Source organism: Oryx dammah, unplaced genomic scaffold (assembly GCF_014754425.2).
Source record: "Oryx dammah isolate SB20612 unplaced genomic scaffold, SCBI_Odam_1.1 HiC_scaffold_25, whole genome shotgun sequence".
In the NCBI taxonomy this organism is placed as follows: domain Eukaryota; kingdom Metazoa; phylum Chordata; class Mammalia; order Artiodactyla; family Bovidae; genus Oryx; species Oryx dammah.
This window is the reverse complement of record NW_024070209.1, coordinates 10143252-10161375: the sequence shown is the minus strand read 5'-3', so window position 1 is coordinate 10161375 and position 18124 is coordinate 10143252. Positions and strand designations below refer to the sequence as shown.

At 44.3% G+C, this 18124-nt stretch overlaps 1 protein-coding gene across 4 annotated transcripts in view; it reads right to left on the bottom strand.

The window, feature by feature from the left end:
- Positions 1 to 10113, bottom strand: part of DCTN1 (dynactin subunit 1) — a 30310-nt gene extending 20197 nt beyond the window's left edge. For all 4 annotated transcript variants that reach the window (XM_040223854.1, XM_040223857.1, XM_040223859.1 and 1 more), the window contains exon 1: positions 9856 to 10113. The gene's annotated coding sequence lies outside the window, so the exon portion shown is untranslated. The remainder of the gene's footprint in view (positions 1 to 9855) is intronic.
- Between the last annotated feature and the right edge of the window lie 8011 nt (positions 10114 to 18124).

The window sequence follows — 18124 nt, the reverse complement described above, 5'->3', positions numbered from 1 at the left end:
ACACACACACACACACACACACACACACACACACACACCCGCAAAGCAAGTCAAGTACGCCAGCTTCCCCCGAACTGGCAAAGGTTGCCATGCCCCTAAGTAGCCCACGAGACTGTCCTAGGGTCTGACCTATGGCTCCACCAGGTCAGTATGGACGTAGATCCCTTGGGCCGAGGGCTAGCTGTCTTGTCCATGCTGGGCTTCACTGGCCGAACAGGGTCTTCCTCCATTCCACTTTCTAAGGAAAACCAGATAGCCTAATAGTAGAATGACAGCCAACAGCCAGATATAGGGCCCCCAAAACACCTCTCCACATCTCCAATGCCGGTCAGAGCCCCTAGGAAACCATTTCTCTCCTCTCCTGCAACATATCCATGCTGCCCCCTCCTTTCCCTATTCACCATTACGCAGGGCCACGCAGCTCCTTGCAAACTGGACTTCTGCATGTTCAGAGCACCTTACAGTCTACAGAGCACCTTAAAAAAACACTTGTTCGTAGTGTGGTTAAGAGTACCAGTTCTAGACTCAGACTGCTTACATTCAAATTCACCATTTGATAGCTACAAAAACTTGTTAACCAGCTGCTTAACATCTTTGCGCCTCAATCTGCTCATTTGTCAACTGCGAGCAAAGAACATCTCAGAGCTGCTATAAGGATGAGCTGAGACAATCCACGTATGACATTTAGGACAGCGCCTGGTATTCAGTGAGTACTCAACAAAAGTTAGCTAATAACAAAAGTTTTCATCAAATCTGGACATCAAAATAACCCCACAGAGAGGCAGGCTAGGAACAACGCTGACAAGAAGCTGGGGCTTGGAGAACAGAGTGACTTCTCTGAAGTGACACAGAAGGCAAGGAGAGGAGCCGAAGCTAGAGCCAAAGCCTGGATCAGAAGCCTGTGCACTGTTGCTCTCTGTTGCCACACACAGTTCTAGGCCTCCAAAACACGTTCTTCCTCTGGACCACATTACCTTCCCAGATTCAAAGGAGCACACATCTAAGGACATCACAGAACTCTCCAGCCACACAAGTATATGCAGTCATCTAACTTCTTGGATGCTGTTTCTTCTATAAAGTGAGACTGTCACCTGGTATATCTACATTAATACTCGAATAAGATAAAGCATATAAAAGTGCTCTATAAGAAGTGCAAAAGCTCTGCAGGTCTTAAAATGTCTAGGTATACATATTATAAGGAACTACAGAGAGGAGCAAGGTGAGCTGGAAAGAACAAGGCTACTTGATTATGCCTTATATGAGGGGTTTTTTTGCGGGGCGGGGGGTGGAATATGTGGAAAGGAAAGGCCTACAAACATAATTTGTGACGACAGTATGAGTACACAAGAATAATTCTGCTTGAGTGGGGAAGATTAAAGATGCCTAGCTTGGCTGAAGTAAAGAATTCTAGATGAGTTCTCCTATCAAACTGTAAGCCTGTTAAGGCAGATTCCACGACGTTTCCTCTTTATGATTCCATCACTCTTGGCACACAGTGTCAAATATTACTGAAAGAACTAACACTGATGTTGAGATGTATTAGAAGTTAAATATGGATAGATTCAGGGAGTTTAACAACAGGTAGAGATAGATGAATTGGGTCCAATAGCAACAGGAAGCCAGACTCTTCCCGAGCAGGAGACTGGCATAGTGAAAACTGTTTTAGGAACATCAAACAGGTGGCAGACAGAGAGATGGCAGAGGCATAGCAACTTGATAAAGACAGGGATGACAGCAAGGACGCTAACGGCAATAATGAGCAAGGGCGGGAGGGGCGAACTAGGCTCGTAAGAGAAAAAGAAAGGGAAGAAGAAATGGACCAACTCAGAGACACTACCTAAAAAAAAAACCAACTCTGAGAAGGAACTACAATAGATCAAACATGGGGAAAGCAGCAGCAAGCAGGCCTGTATGGGCTCTGGAGATGGACAGATCTGGGTACAGCTTTGGTTCTCCCCATTTCCTCACTGGTATCACTCTACGTAACATATTTTCGGAGCCCTCGTTACCTTATCTGAAAAAAGGGGGGAAATAATACTTACCTCACAGGGATGTTGTGAAGATTAACTAAGACAGAAGTAAAGCATTTAGCACAGCACTTAGCACAGAATATGTGTTCAACAAACTGTAGACACTGTCTTCATCACCACTGAGAGGGTACATCAATGACAACTGCACACAGTAGGAACTCAGATGTTGCGCGAATAAGTAGATGGAAAGATGAGTGCATGGATAAGTCAAGGAATGAATAAACCTGGGATTTCTCAAGCAGGAGCAATGAGAATGACGATAACAGAGCTGAGAAGGGAAACAGAACACGTTAAGAGAGAGGAAATAAGTCACGAGGTCTTCTCAGGGGCAAATTTAACCGTGACCACTAACATATGAATTTCACGATCTCCTTCCAACACGAACCTGTGATGAAGACAACACGGGTTCCATTATTTCCATTTTACAAGTCTCAAAAGTCAAACAACTCATCTAAGTCTCATAGCCACTGGGGCACATTTGACTAGCTGGAAATGGCAACTCACTCCAGTATTCTTGCCTGGGAAATCCCACGGACAGAGCAGCTTGGCGGTTACAGTTCATGCGGTCGCAGAGAGTCAGACACGACTGGAGCGACTGAACAACCACAGGTAGGGTATCCTTCAACAGCATCTTTGGGACCCATCCCAAGTCACACAGAACAGTTATAAGTTATGTGTTACCCCAACCAGAAGACAGATACTCCCTGGATTTCCAATCCATTTTCCTTCCCAATGACATTAAAAACTGCTAAAAATAAAAAAGTAAAAAGTAGGAAAATGGGAAGAGATGAGGGACACAATCTAAGTCTGATAAACAGGTTACCAGTGGACTTGATGAACATTTCAGAAATGACAGAAAAAGAAGCAGATATTGGGAATTGTGGAGGAACTGGTAAGGAGGAAAAGTCTCTTTGGCACCCAGTCTGTACCATTTCCACCTTGCTTTTTACTGGTATACCAGTATCCTTTGAGCCCCTGACCTCTTCTTGTCTCACCGTACCAAACCTTGATCCTGGGCTAACCCAATCGTTTGCTTTCTCTGATTCCACCTATAGAGGTCTGAAATTCAGGCAGTCTGACAGCAGGGTCCACACACTTGAACTGAACTGCATTAGGCACTGGGTATTTTGATTTGGTTGCAAAGAGATAAAATGAAACATAAAGGTAATCAGCAAGACACGGATTTTCTTAAAACTAGGGTGCAATTGTACATCTCTAAAAGCACTAGTGGCGGGGGGGGGGGGCGGATACGTGTGGATATAAGTCCCTCAAGAGTCAGGAAAGGAGAGGGGAACAGAAGCTTGGGGACTGGAAGCTTGGAAGGCTGGATTCCTGATATACCCAGAAAGAAGATACACAGAGCCTTTTATCCCTGCCTTGCAAATCTCAGAAACAGGACCTAGACCCTAAACAGACTTTTTTTTCTAACCTCTCCAAGCTCTTCATTTATCCCCAGAAATTTCTGTAGCCCACTCCCAAACTGAAAACAGGTCTACTCCCTCCCAGGATATTCCCCTCTAGGAATACCCAGTGACCGCCAGACCCGCTTCCAAAGGGCCCAGACTTCCAGCAAGGAAAGCTACACAATACGCCTCACTTATCCTCAAGAAAGGCGCTTTTGCAGGAAGGCAACAGGCACTTGAGTGCAGCCCTGTATTCGAGAACCACAACCCTCCCAGAGCTAGTGGGGGTCCCACTTAACAGACTATTCAAAGTTCCTGCTGCTTCCTCCCCTCCGTCAATCAACAAGCCCCTGGCACTAGGACCCTGCGGACAGGGAACCCTGAGCCTGCGCTGTAGAGAGAGAGATGCACCATTTCACAACTTCAGCAAAACCCAAAGCAGCCAGCAAAGCCACAGCCACCTCGGCTATGCTTGGCTCTGCCTTTTGGGCAGCTCACTAGCCACTCCCCAGAAGCAGAGCATTCTGTCCTTTCTCTTTTTAAACCCGCGTCATCAACTGATCATAACGGAAATCAATCCCCTCAAGTCACCAAGCAAAGGCGTATCCATGGCAACCTCAAGAGGAAGGACACAGAAAGGATGCTCCAGTGGCTGCAGCAGGAAAAGGTAAGTCCATTCTCTTCCATCCATGCCATCTCATCATTCTCCTCTCTCACTCAAGTCAGGTGTGCACCTTACCGACAAATTCTATCACACCAATGGGGAAAACACCAAAGGTGAGTGTTAATAATGTATGTTGTTATGAAAGGCTATAGATCTGCCTAGTCCCATAACTGGCAGAAAAAAAATTTTTTTTCTGGCTGACTGAGACAAGATCTCTTTTCTTATTCACCATCTCAAGTGACACAGTGTCAGCCTGCAATACGTAACAAATCATTACAGTCACTTGTCCTTCTAGTCAGGCTGCTGGGAAGTCACATAAGGATTTCAGAATTCCATATGTAGTTGCAAAAAGATAGCAGCAACACTGACCCCACCACCCTGCCCACCCATCCACTATCATACCCACAGACTGGCCTGGTAAGGCTCCCTCCTTATCAGCCCTAAACTCCAGCCCCTCAAGACCAGAAGCTGGGACTTGGGAGTAAATTTCTGCCTTTCTCTGATGCCTCAGAGAAGGAATGCCATTTCTGCAGAAGTAAGAGATTCATCAAACATAAATACTACTGTTCCATGCCTCAATTTCTTCTTCTGTAAAACACAGGTAATAACAATACTTTTCTAACAGGGCTGAAAAGCACTTATAAGAGTGCCTGGTATGACACATTCAATAAATGACAGCCATCATTATTACGAAGGAGAGGAAAAGAGAGACCTCAGTGCAGGATTCAAGTTCAGAGGGTATGCAATGTTCTTGGAGCGATCTTGAGTCTGCTCTCTTTCCCTCTCCTCTCTGGACAGTTGTTTCAAGCCTTCCCTTGCCACTCTCAAGTCCCTGTTCCTATCTGAGCCCACACCAGAACCCCTCCCCCAACAGATAACCTTGCTGAGAAAGGAAACGGACCCTATTTGCAAATTTAGATGTGTCCATCATTGCCTCTTTCTTCCTACATTTTTTTCCCTTTTTTCAGTCATTCCTCTTCAAAAGAAACGATGTCTTTTCTTCAGAGGCAACCCTCCACCCTCCTCTGCGATCATCTTTTGCGTTGTACCTTCAAATGTGACCTCTCATCAGATAACCCATGCTCGAGACTTCCAGAAAAACCTGACGCTTGTTTCTGCTACTCCTCCACAAGCTGCCACCATCTTCCTTTCTTCCTTCCTTGCCAAACTACTCAAGTACACCCTCCTTATCCTGACTTTCCATCCACTCTTCAATTCACTTGCCTCCTGTCCTTATGACTCCACTACAGCTGCGCACACTAAAAAAAATGAGTCCGGGTAACCACAATCTCTTAACTGCCCAAGCTCCACGTATATTTTCCAAGCTCATCCTACTCGACCTCCCTGTAACAACAGAAGCTGCTGATTCTCTTCTGGCAACTTTTCCCTCTGTAGCTCCCTGGACAACATTCTCTCTTACCTTGCCCACTAAGCCTTGTCATTTTCTCTATCATCTTCAGCCTTCTGTAAGCATGACTGGGATCATCCATTTCAACAGCATCATCCACCACCCCAAGGCACAAACTCTCTTCTGAACTCCAGACCCACATTTCCACCTATCTGCTAAGCGCCACAGACCCCCAAATTCAACGTGACCTAAAACACGTGGAATCTTCACCCAGAAAATGTTCCTCTTCTACATTCTCCTTTTTACTGGTACCACCTTCCATCCAGCATAGAAAATTGAGTCATCCTGGACATTCCCTCTCTTGTTCTCAATTAATTAGTCATTACATCAGGGAATCTCTGTCTCTACAATCTGATTCCTCCCCTTCTTCCCATCCTCACCAATCCTTAATTCAGCCGGAAGCCAAGCCCAGGTTATTACAAGATTCTCCTGATGTTCCTTATCCAGATCCTCCCCTTTCAGTCTATTTCCACAATTAGCTTCCCAAAATATAACCACGTCACCTCCCTGCCTGAAAACCTCCAGAGACTTCCCTCCCACAAAAGTCCATCTTAGAACAAAACTACAGGCCATTAAAACCTGGCCTCATTATGAATCTAATCTCATCAATCACCCCTTCTTTGATTCCCAAATCCTCTTAGAAACTTGGATCCATCTATCTTATGCTTCTGCAAATGTTGCAAACATCACCATGTCCTTTCTCTCTCTTCAAGGCTCTACTTACTCATCATCTCTTTCCTGAAGATTCTCTTGACGTCTCCATGTGGAGCTGTCATTCCCTCCTCTGCACTCACACAGATCTTTGGAAATATCTCTATCACAAGACCACATTTTCCTTACAGCAGCAAAGTGAAGTGAAGTCACTTAGTCGTGTCCAACTCTTAGCGACCCCGTGGACTGCAGCCCACCTGGCTCCTCCGTCCATGGGATTCTCCAGGCGAGAATACTGGAGTGGGTTGCCATTTCCTTCTCCACGGGATCTTCCTGACCTAGGGATCAAACCCAGGTCTCCCGCATTGCAGGCAGATGCTTTAACCTCTGAGCCACCAGGGAAGCTTCCTTACAATACTGTCTTCCTTATCCCATCATGAATTCCTCCAGGGCAGAGTTTTTATTCATCTCAGTTATCCTAAGCACTGAACAGAAGCCTGTACCAACATCAAGCTCTAGGGATATAAGTTGGCTCTAATACGTTTCCCAGAGACACCATAGGGGAAATACAACATACACCCCAGCAAAGGTAGCTCTTTCTTCTCCAGTTAGGAGCCTAAAAACTAAAACTGCATGGACAGCTCCAGTTCCTATGGAATTCAGTAGTGGCAATAAATCTCAATTTCATATGCTTCTAAGGTAAAAGGACAGAGAAAGAAAGACCTCTAGGCTCTAGAGAAGTGCAGACCTGGGAAAATAGCTTTCGTAAGGTTTTAGGAGTGACAGGAATCCAGTCTCTGTTTCCTTGAAACCCTCAGTGGATACATCAGAGCTTAGGGAAGTCAGACTGGGTAACCAACTTGTCAGCCAAGTACAACCAGTACAAGCTGGAACTTCGAAAGAGAAATTATATAAAACCACATCCAGAAACTTCAGGATGGCAAGGACCCTAAGATAGGCTTGACTCAGTCAACTGCTCAGCACTTACCTTCTCAGGGGACACTGAATACCCAGTTCTCATTTCCCTCGGCATGGGACAGGTAACCCAAGCCCCCACACACTGCCTGGTATCTGTAAACAGGCTAAACCTAGGAATCCTCTACAATACCTTCTGACCTTTAACTCCAAAGAGCTACTAACAATGTCAGCTCTGTCAGAGTACAAGTTACGGCAGCTGTGAGTCATGTACTATGATTTTCCCAACCATTCTGACTCCTCCCTAACAACTTCGTTTCCTCTGCACTCATGCTCAGTCAGGCCCAACTTATCAGCTCTTTCTCAGTATTGTCTCTTACATTCTTCCTTTCTCCTCCATTACCACTGTCATCACTTTGCTCTGCCATGTAATAGCTTTGAGAATTAAGACAAATCGTTTACCCTCTTTGGTGCCCCGTCTATAAAACAGGGTCACAGCTGCTCTGCCTACCTCACAGGAAAGGCTGTCTGTGAAAAGTTCTGTAAAGCGTTACATAAATAGAAGGCATTACTATTATCACCATCCTAGCCATCTTTACTGGTATGTGGAGCCTGTCTGGCTCCCTGCCTCTCTCTTTCCTCATTTCCAACCACATTACACACTACAGGAGGACGACCACACACTGTAAAGTGTTGCTTTGCCCCAAATCTTTCAGTGACATAACATTTCCTGCTTGAGTCAAACCGTTCTGGATCTGACATATCTCCGCACCACTGTCCAACGCTTAGGATGCTTCCCCTAGTTTTGCAAGCCCCACTCGTCCTTCAAAGTCCTGCTACAACTCCACTGCCCTCCACACAGGAGGACGAGATTTAAGAGACAGGAATCTGAAACAATGCCAGGGAAGAATAAAGGACAATTCAGTTTGGGGAAAACATGGTAGAAACTCGGTCATCTCATACCTTAAGAATCTTTTTTTTCTTTTGGCTGTGCCACACAGCTTGTGGGATCTTAGTTCCCTTAGTTCCCTTAGGAATTGAATCTGACCCTTGGCAGTGAAAGAATTGTCCTAACCACTGGACTGCCAGGGAATTCCCAAGACTCATCTTTTAAAGAGGAATTATATTTTTTATTTCTCTGATTCTAAAGGATAAGCTAGGATCAACAAGATGGAAGTTATAGAGATGTATTTTAGCAACATGAAAAACTTCTGTATTGAGCTATCTCGTGATGAAATGGGATGCCTTACATTCAGTAAATTCCCCATTACTAGAAATGTTCAAGCCCAAACTGGCCATTGGGCAAGAATATTTTAGAAGGAATTCAACTATCACAAGATCTGAAAGAAACAGTAGCGCTCTTCTAGTCCAGTCTCCTATTTTATAGGCTTGGACAGGGGAAGAGATTATTCAAGGCAGCACAGCTTGTTCTGGAGGGCAAGGAATAGAACATGGTCTCTTCCAACCCAGAGACCTACACCCTTGTGCTCAAAGTGTATGTGGTCCATGGACCATCAGCATCACCTAAGAACTTGTTTAAAATGTAGAACCAACCAAAGCATGTACTTTAACAAGACCCCTAGGTGTATGCACCATTCAAGTTCGAAAAGCACTGACCTAAACTACCCCTTCCAAATCTTGAGTTTCCAATTCTGGAACTCCATTTTCCAAATTGTCTTATATGCTAAAGAGGCAATACCCAAGAAAAACAGTATTTTCCACCCAAATCTGGGAAACTCCATCCTATACTTCCAGTGGGAAATTCTTGGTAAAAATACTATTAGCATATTGAAAGCTTAAGTTTCTAAACATCCACGTGCTGCATGCTAAGTCCCTTCATTTAAGTCAGACTCTTTTGTGACCCCACGGACTACAGACTGCCAGACTCCTCTGTCCATGCAATTCTCCAGGCAAGAATACTGGAGTGGGTTGCCATGCCCTCCTCCACAGGATCTTCCCCACCCAAGGATAGAACCTGTCTCCAGCGTTGGCACGGGAGTTCTTAACCACTAGCGCCACCTGGGAAGAGAAAACTTGGAACCATGAAGTTTCTAAACATATTTGAGCACAAAAAGCCTTTTGGGAAAAACGTTGTCATTTACTACTATCGTTAACATCTCCGTGCCTTGGGCTTCGGCCGTAGCCTAGGTAAAGGACGTCAACCTTCACTTCATTGTTCCCTGACCCTCAGTGTCTTAAGCATACTGGATCGGCAAGGGGTCAGGACGAGCTTGCTGGTCTCCACACTGTAACAAAAGAGGGTACATTTCTAAATCACCGCCTCTTGAAAAACAGCGGAGCTCCTCATCTGTGTGGTTTAGTTTGGGGGATGCGCAACATGACTGCTCAAGAGTCACCCTGCCAGTTAAGGCGGACCCCAGGAATGGGAGACAGACACACCAAACGCATATCGGCCTCCAGCTTTAGTCCTCTTTTTTCTTTCTGACAACTTTTCAACCATGTGCCCCACTGGAAACCTGTAGCTTGGAAGAGGTTCAGGAGTGCCTTGCACGTTCCCAGGAAAGGAGGGGAAGCCCTGCAGTTCCGGAAGAATTGGGAGACGCAATCACTCTGACCCCGCCAGGCTGAAGAGCTCAGGCGGGTCAGACCAGGCCAGACCCAGGCGGGTGCCCACCCCCACCGCGGCCCAGCCCTGCCGACCCCTGCCCGGTACACCGGGCTCCCCGCCGCGCCCCAGGCGAGCGCCGAGCCCCCAGAACACAGCCAAGAGCCTTGCGAACACGGCGGGGGAGGAGGCAGTTGCCATGGTCGCCGCCTCCGTACCTGTACTGTCAGGGGCTCCGCGCCCGGCTCCGGGCCCCACTGGCGACCGACGCCCAAGCCTTAGCGGGCTCCCACCCCGCCCGCACGGGCTGCCCGCCGTGCCGCCAGACCCCTGTAGGCCCACTCAGGACCTCTAGTCTGTGAGGCCCGGAGGTGTTCTGGGTCGGGGGGGACACGCTACTCTTCCCCGAAGACCAGCCCGGGTGAAACCCTGCGCGCTGAGCGCAGCCGGGAGACTTCGATCAGGCACAAAGCCGGACACCTGGAGCGAAATTTGCGCGTGCGTACTGTACGGGAAGCCGATTAGGACCACGGGGGAGAGGCGCGCGGTGGCCAGCGCCCTCTGCCGGCAGAGGGTAGACGACGTGGAGAAGGCGTGGACGACTCTTGTAGGGTCAAAGCTCCCCCAGAGACTCGCTACGCTTTTGCGTGCTAGGCTATTAATTAAAACAATATAAAATATAAAATAATGAAAATGTACATAATGGACCTCGGTAGTTTTTAATTAAAAAAACACTTGGCCGGAGGGTGCCGCAGCTGCCGGGCACTTCAGCTTCGCGAAGGCTTGCAGGCACCTGGCGCGCTCCGGGCCCGGCCGTCACGGCTCCCCAGACGAGTCCGCTCCGACGAGGGGCGCCGAAGAACGAGCCCAAGAGGAGATCTGCGAGATTGTCAGCTAAATCGGCTCCTGCAAAAGTGGAAACGAAGCCGAAGAAGGCGGCAGGAAAGGATAAATCTTCAGACAAAAAAAGTCAAATAAAACGGGGAAAAAGGGAACGACGGCCGAAGTGGCTAACCAAGAGACTAAAAGGAGAGCCCAGCCTTTGATGAAGCAGAAGCCAAGTCTGATTAATATCACACTCTATCCGTCTCCTTTCGTGTACAATCCAGACGATTATTTTTATCAACTATTTTGTAAACGCCAGTTTTTTGACAGCTCTAAAAACATTTTTTAAAAAGATAGAATCCTCTCTCATTCCACTTTTTAAGTGTAAGTGCTTTTTTTTTTTTTTAGAGGGGAAATCATTTGCTGGTTATTTTTTGGTTCAACCAGAAAACAGTGGGATATTGAATATGGGAGGTTTTGGTTGTCATAGGTGTCAGTAACATTCCATAAATTGAGGTGAGCTTTTATACTCTATAATATAAAGCACACTAAATGGCAGTTTGGAGTCAACTGTGCATCCAGTATCTTGGATACTATTACTTCTCTTCCCATATTTTTGGTAGAATTGTATCCTACAACAAAACCACTGCTTGATCTTGGCTTTCCTGGTCAGAATTTTGTGCCCTGTAGCATCTTTAGTCGTGGTGGTCCAGTTCTCCTAGTAACATTGTTAATGTGCTGTGAACGATTGAAAATTTGAGTGTGTAGTATGACATTAAATTGTGACTGGTGGAACCTCCAATATTGTACTGGATATCCTGTTAAGGAAAATTTGTCTCCAAATTTAAGCTGTAGAGTTCTAGGAAAACTATTCAGAAAAGAATCAAAACTACATGATTTTTTTAGATTTTTGGTACAAATGTTAAGAATTATGTACAAATTGAAATGTCTGTGTACTGATCCTCAAAACAACCAATAAAATCTCAGTTATGAAAAAAAAGAAAACATTGGAAAGTACGAATTCCCTGACCCAATGAACCGACTTCTAATGATGCCAAAGAAATGAAAAAAAAAAAAAAAAAAAAGAAAAAGTGTTCAGACATCTTTGTACAAGGATCTTGGAAGAGTCAGGATCTGATAAACAATGGGTTCAAATTCTGTTTACCCACTGTCTCAGTCCTTGAGTTGTTTACTTAACCTCTCTCAACCTCTGTTTCATCTTTCATAAAATGAGAATGTTAAGGATAGGACCTACATTATTTGGTTGTTTGTAAGTTTGAGTGGATTCATGTAGAGAGCCTGAAATATAACTATTGCAATATTATGTTTGTCTCAGTTAATCTCAGATTGAAAAACAACCTGAAAAATCCCTAAAACTGTTGGTGAGGTGGAAGTCGGGGTGGTAAATGGTAGAAAGGATGAATCTCTCCACTACTGCCCCTCTTTTTCCCATTTCATCATCTAAGTATTTCTGGAGAGGACTCTTGAGAGTCCCTTGGACAGTGTGGAGATCAAACCAGTCAATTCTAAAGAAAATCAACCCTGAATATTCATTGGAAGGACTGATGCTGAAGCTGAGCTCCAATACTTTGGCCACCTGATGCGAAGAGCTGAGTCATTGGAAAAGTCCCTGGTGCTGGAAAAGATTGAAGGCAGGAGGTGAAGGGGGTGGCAGAGGATGAGATGGTTGGATGGCATCATCAACTCAGTGGACATGAGTTTCAGCAAACTCCAGGAGATGGTGAAGGACAGGAAGCCTGGCATGCTGCTGTCCATGGGGTCACAAAGAGTCAGACACGAATGAGCAGCAACAAGTATTTCTTGTTATTATTCTAAATAGATAATGCACTAGTGTGATTCAAAACCTCACTGCAACCTCTCTCCCTATCCACTCCTTCCTCCTTGCACCCTGTAGTTAACCCTTGGTGTCAGTTTCTCACTTAGCAAATTGCTCAGCAAGTTGCTCAGTTTCTTACTCCTCCCCAGGCATGCTCCCCAAGATAGCATACTATATACACTTGTACCTTACTTCTTCATTTGACAGTATATCCTGGAGACCTTTCTAAATCAGTAAATAGAGATCTTCCTCATTCATTTTTTGAGCTGCATAGTACTCTGTTGCATGGAAACATAATTTGTTCGCCACCCTCTTCTGGGGGGTACCGATTTTCCCTATTGCGAATGATGCCGCAGTGAGTCGCCTTGCACACGTGACCTTCCATACGTGAGCAGGCGTATCTGTAGGATGCGTCTGGGCCAAGTATTGAGTGCATCTATAATTCTAGTAGAATGGTCTTTATCCCCTGCAGTTAAAGAGAAACGGTATAAAATACAAATTTAAAGGCTTTTAAAGGCTCAATTCAGTTCAGTTGCTCAGTCATGTCCGACTCTTTGCGACCCCATGAATCGCAGCACGCCAGGCCTCCCTCTCCATCACCAACTCCCAGAGTTCACTCAGACTCATGTCCATCGAGTCCGTGATGCCATCCAGCCATCTCATCCTCTGTCGTCCCCTTCTCCTCCTGCCCCCAAAGCCTCCCAGCATCAGTCTTTTCCAATGAGTCAACTCTTCGCATGAGGTGGCCAAAGTACTGGAGTTTCAGCTTTAGCATCATTCCTTCCAAAGAAATCCCAGGGCTGATCTCCTTCAGAATGGACTGGTTGGATCTCCTTGCAGTCCAAGGGACTCTCAAGAGTCTTCTCCAACACCACAGTTCACAAGCATCGATTCTTTGGTGCTCAGCCTTCTTCACAGTCCAACTCTCACATCCATACATGATTACCGGAAAAACTATAGCCTTGACCAGATGGACCTTTGTTGGCAAAGTAATGTCTCTGCTTTTGAATATGCTATCTAGGTTGGTCATAACTTTCCTTCCAAGGAGTAAGCATCTTTTAATTTCATGGCTGCAGTCACCGTCTGCAGTAATTTTGGAGCCCCCAAAATAAAGTCTGACACTGTTTCCACTGTTTCCCCATCTATTTCCCATGAAGTGGTGGGACCAGATGCCATGATCTTCGTTTTCTGAATGTTGAGCTTAAGCCAACTTTTTCACTCTCCTCTTTCACTTTCATCAAGAGGCTTTTGAGTTCCTCTTCATTTTCTGCCATAAGGGTGGTGTCATCTGCATATCTGAGGTTATTGATATTTCTCCTGCAATCCTGATTCCAGCTTGTGCTTCTTCCAGCCCAGCATTTCTCATGATGTACTCTGCATATAAGTTAAATAAGCAGGGTGACAATTTACAGCCTTGATGTACTCCTTTTCCTATTTGGAACCAATCTGTTGTTCCATGTCCAGTTCCAACTGTTGCTTCCTGACCTGCATATAGGTTTCTCAAGAGGCAGGTCAGGTGGTCTGGTATTCCCATCTCTTTCAGAATTTTCCACACTTTATTATGATCCACACAGTCAAAGGCTTTGGCATAGTCAATAAAGCAGAAATAGATGTTTTTCTGGAACTCTCTTGCTTTTTTGATGATCCAGTGGATGTTGGCAATTTGATCTCTGGTTCCTCTGCCTTTTCTAATACTAGCTTGAACATCTGGAAGTTCACTGTTCATGTATTGCTGAAGCCTGGCTTGGAGAATCTTGAGCATTACTTTACTAGTGTGTGAGATGAGTGCAATTTTATGGTAGTTTGAGCATTCTTTGGCATTGCCTTTCTTTGGGATTGGAATGAAAACTGACCTTTTCCAGTCCTGTGGCCACTGCTGAGTTTTCCAAATTTGCTGGCATATTGAGTGCAGCACTTTCACAGCATCATCTTTCAGGATTTGAAATAGCTCAACTGGAATTCCATCACCTCTACTAGGTATGTTCATAGTGATGCTTTCTAAGGCCCACTTGACTTCACATTCCAGGATGTCTGGCTCTAGGTGAGTGATCACACCATCGTGATTATCTGGGTCGTGAAGATCTTTTTTGTACAGTTCTTCTGTGTATTCTTGCCACCTCTTCTTAACATCTTCTGCTTCTGTTAGGTCCATACCATTTCTGTCCTTTATCGAGCCCATCTTTGCATGAAATGTTCCCTTGGTATCTCTAATTTTCTTGAAGAGATCTCTAGTCTTTCCCATTCTGTTGTTTTTGTCTATTTCTTTGCACTGATCGCTGAGGAAGGCTTTCTTATCTCTTCTTGCTATTCTTTGGAACTCTGCATTCAGATGCTTATATCTTTCCTTTTCTCCTTTGCTTTTCGCTTCTCTTGTTTTCACAGCTATTTGTAAGGCCTCCTCAGACAGCCATTTTGCTTTCTTGCATTTCTTTTCCATGGGGATGGTCTTGATCCCTGTCTCCTGTACAATGTCACGAACCTCCGTCCATAGTTCATCAGGCACTCTATCTATCAGATCTAGGCCCTTAAATCTATTTCTCACTTCCACTGTATAATCATAAGGGATTTAATTTAGGTCATACCTGAATGGTCTAGTGGTTTTCCCTACTTTCTTCAATTTAAGTCTGAATTTGGCAATAAGTTCATGATATGAGCCACAGTCAGCTGCTGGTCTTGTTTTTGTTGACTGTATAGAGCTTCTCCATCTTTGGTTGAAAGAATATAATCAATCTGATTTTGGTGTTGACCATCTGGTGATGTCCATGTGTAGAGTCTTATCTTGTGTTGTTGGAAGAGGGTGTTTGCTATGACCAGTGCATTCTCTTGGCAAAACTATTAGTCTTTGCCCTGCTTCATTCCACATTCCAAGGGCAAATTTGCCTGTTACTCCAGATGTTTCTTGACTTCCTACTTTTGCATTCCAGTCCCCTATAATGAAAAGGACATCTTTTTTGGGTGTTAGTTCTAAAAGGCTCAGTATACATGTATTTTTTACTGTAGTAAAACATACATAAAATTTACCATTTTAACTATTTTTAAGTGTACAGTTCAGTGGCACTAAATACACCTACCTTATTTTGCAACTATCTCCAGTACCCGTCTCTAGAATTTTCTCATCTTTCCATACGGAAACTGTATCCATTAGACACTAATTCCCCTTTCTCCCCTCACCCTAGTCTCTGGTAACAAGCATTCTACTTTCTGTCTCTATAAATCTGACTTTTCTAAGTACTCCATATAAACAGAATCATACAATATTTTTCCTTTTGTGTCCACCTTATGTCTTCAAAATTTGTTCATGTTGTAGTATGTGTCATCATTTCTTTCCCTTTTAAAGCTGAAAAACATTCATTACATATATGTGTGTGTGTATATATATATATATATATATATATACACATACCTACATACACACCACGTTTTGTTTATCCATTCACCTGTAATGGATTTGATGGATTTGGGAGCCGTTTCTAGCTTTTGGCTACTGTAAATAAGCACCTTTAAAAAAAAAAAAAGTACATACCTCATTGGAGAAGGAAATGGCAACCCACTCCAGTATTCTTGCCTGGAGAATCCCAGGGACGGGGGAGCCTGGTGGCTGCTGTCTATGGGGTCTCACAGAGTCGGACACGACTGAAGTGACTTAGCAGCAGCAGCAGCAGCACATACCTCATTTATCCCATCCCCAAGGTCCTTACCCAAAGTAACTAGATGCCATTTTTTGTTTTTGGTCCCAGAGTCAGCCTCTGAAATTGCAAGTATTTTAGATGCAAAGAGCAACTTTGTATACACACTGTTCTAAACCTTGTTGTTTTTTTAAATTGAAGTATAGTTGATTTACAATGTTGTTTCTGGGGTATGGCAAAGTGATTCAGATATTTTTATATATACATATATAGATATTCTTTTTTCAGATTCTTTTCTATTGTAGGTAATACAAGATATTAAATATAGTTCCCTGTGCTGAACCTTGTTTTTATCTCCATGGGACACTACATCTTGGAGGTTTTCCATATTAACACATCTTGATCTGCTTTGAATTTGTTTTTAAATATATATTTTTAATTTGAACTGGAGCCATCTCTCTGAGTGCTTTAACAACCTTTAACAGATATGCTGAGTTTTCATGTGAAGATGCCAAGCCTTGGTTAGAAGCAGGGTAGTGATACAAGAAAGACCCAAATCCTTTTCAACATCATGAAAAGGGGTCTGAAGACATGACATACAAACAGGAGACATATTGTTTCTTTTATATTGAATTAGACTGAGTGGTCTTCAAAGAAAATTAATACTGTCTCTGTCTTAGGTGCTTTTTCACAGGTGCCAACCTGAGGCCCTGTCTGATAGGGACCATGAGCAAGACTCCAAAGACCCTAAAACTCCAATTTGTATGACTAGAGCCCATCCTTCCAGTCCCTGATACTGAACAGAGAAGAACATCTGTGCTCATCTGGGTAGACTTCTAAGTACTTCAGAAAATGGGGAGGAACCAAGAGGGAAAAAAACTCCCCTTGAAAAAAGTTCAAAGGACTCATTTAAAAAGACCTTGACACTGGGGAAGATTGAAGACAGGAGGAAAAGGAGACGACAGAGGATGAGATGGTTGGATGGCATCACCAACTCAATGGACATGAGTTTGAGTAAACTCTGGGAGTTGGTGCTGGACGGGGAGGCCTGGCGTGCTGCAGTCCATGGGGTCGCAAAGAGTCAGACATGACTGAGCTACTGAACTGAACTAAAAAAAAAGAATGCTGTTTCCAGGAGGGAGGAATTGGTTTTTCAGGCTGAGACATGGAGACGGGAGTAGATAAAGGCAGAGAGCAAATCAAAGGTAGCAAAGCCAGGTATGGCGGAGGACAGATGCAGAGAAGAGAAGTGTCTACATTAGTTATACTGGTGCTGTCCAAAAGAAATAAAATGTAAGTTTTAAAATTGTCTTTAAGTGATAAATATGCTAACAACTTTTAAAATTTTCCGGCTGCTCTGGGTCTTCGTGGCTGTGCATGCGCGCTTTTTCTCTAGCTGTGGTGAGTGGGAGCCACTCTCTAGTTGGAATGAGCGGGCTTCTCGTGGTGGCTTCTCTGGGTGTGGAGCATAGTCTCTAGGGTGCATGGGCCTCAGCAGTTGTAGAACATGGCTCAGCAGCGGGCAGCTCCCAGGCTCTAGAGCACAGGTTCAATAGCTGTGGCACACAGGCAGAGTTGTTCCACGGCGTGTGGGATCTTCACAGATCAGGGATCCAACCTGTGTCTCCTGCACTGGCATGCAGATTTTTTACCACTGAGATACCAGGAAAACCCCACTAATAACTTTTTAACAATTTGGGGAGTGGGGGACTTCCCTGGTGGTCCAGTGGTTAAGACTCCATGCTTCCACTACAGGAGACACAGCAATCAGAGAAGAAAAAGAAATAAAAGGAATTTAGATTAGAAAGGAAGAAGTGAATGACATGATACTATACATAGAAAATCCTAAGGCAGCCACCAGAAAACTACTAGAACTCATCCATGAATTTGGTAAAGTTGCAGGATACAAAATTAACATACAGAAATCTGTTGTATTTCTATACGTTAACAATGAAATATCAAAAAGAGAAATTAAGGAAACAATCTCATTTACCATTGCATCAAAAAGAATAAAATACTTAAGAATAATCCTACCTAAGGAGGCAAAAGACTTCTCAAAATAGTGTGAGATGCTGATGAAAGAAATGGAAGAGGATACAAACAGATGAATTGAAGAGGATACAAACCATGTTCTTGGACTGGAAGAAGCAATACTGTTAAAATGACCATACTACCCAAGTCAATCTATAGATTCAATGC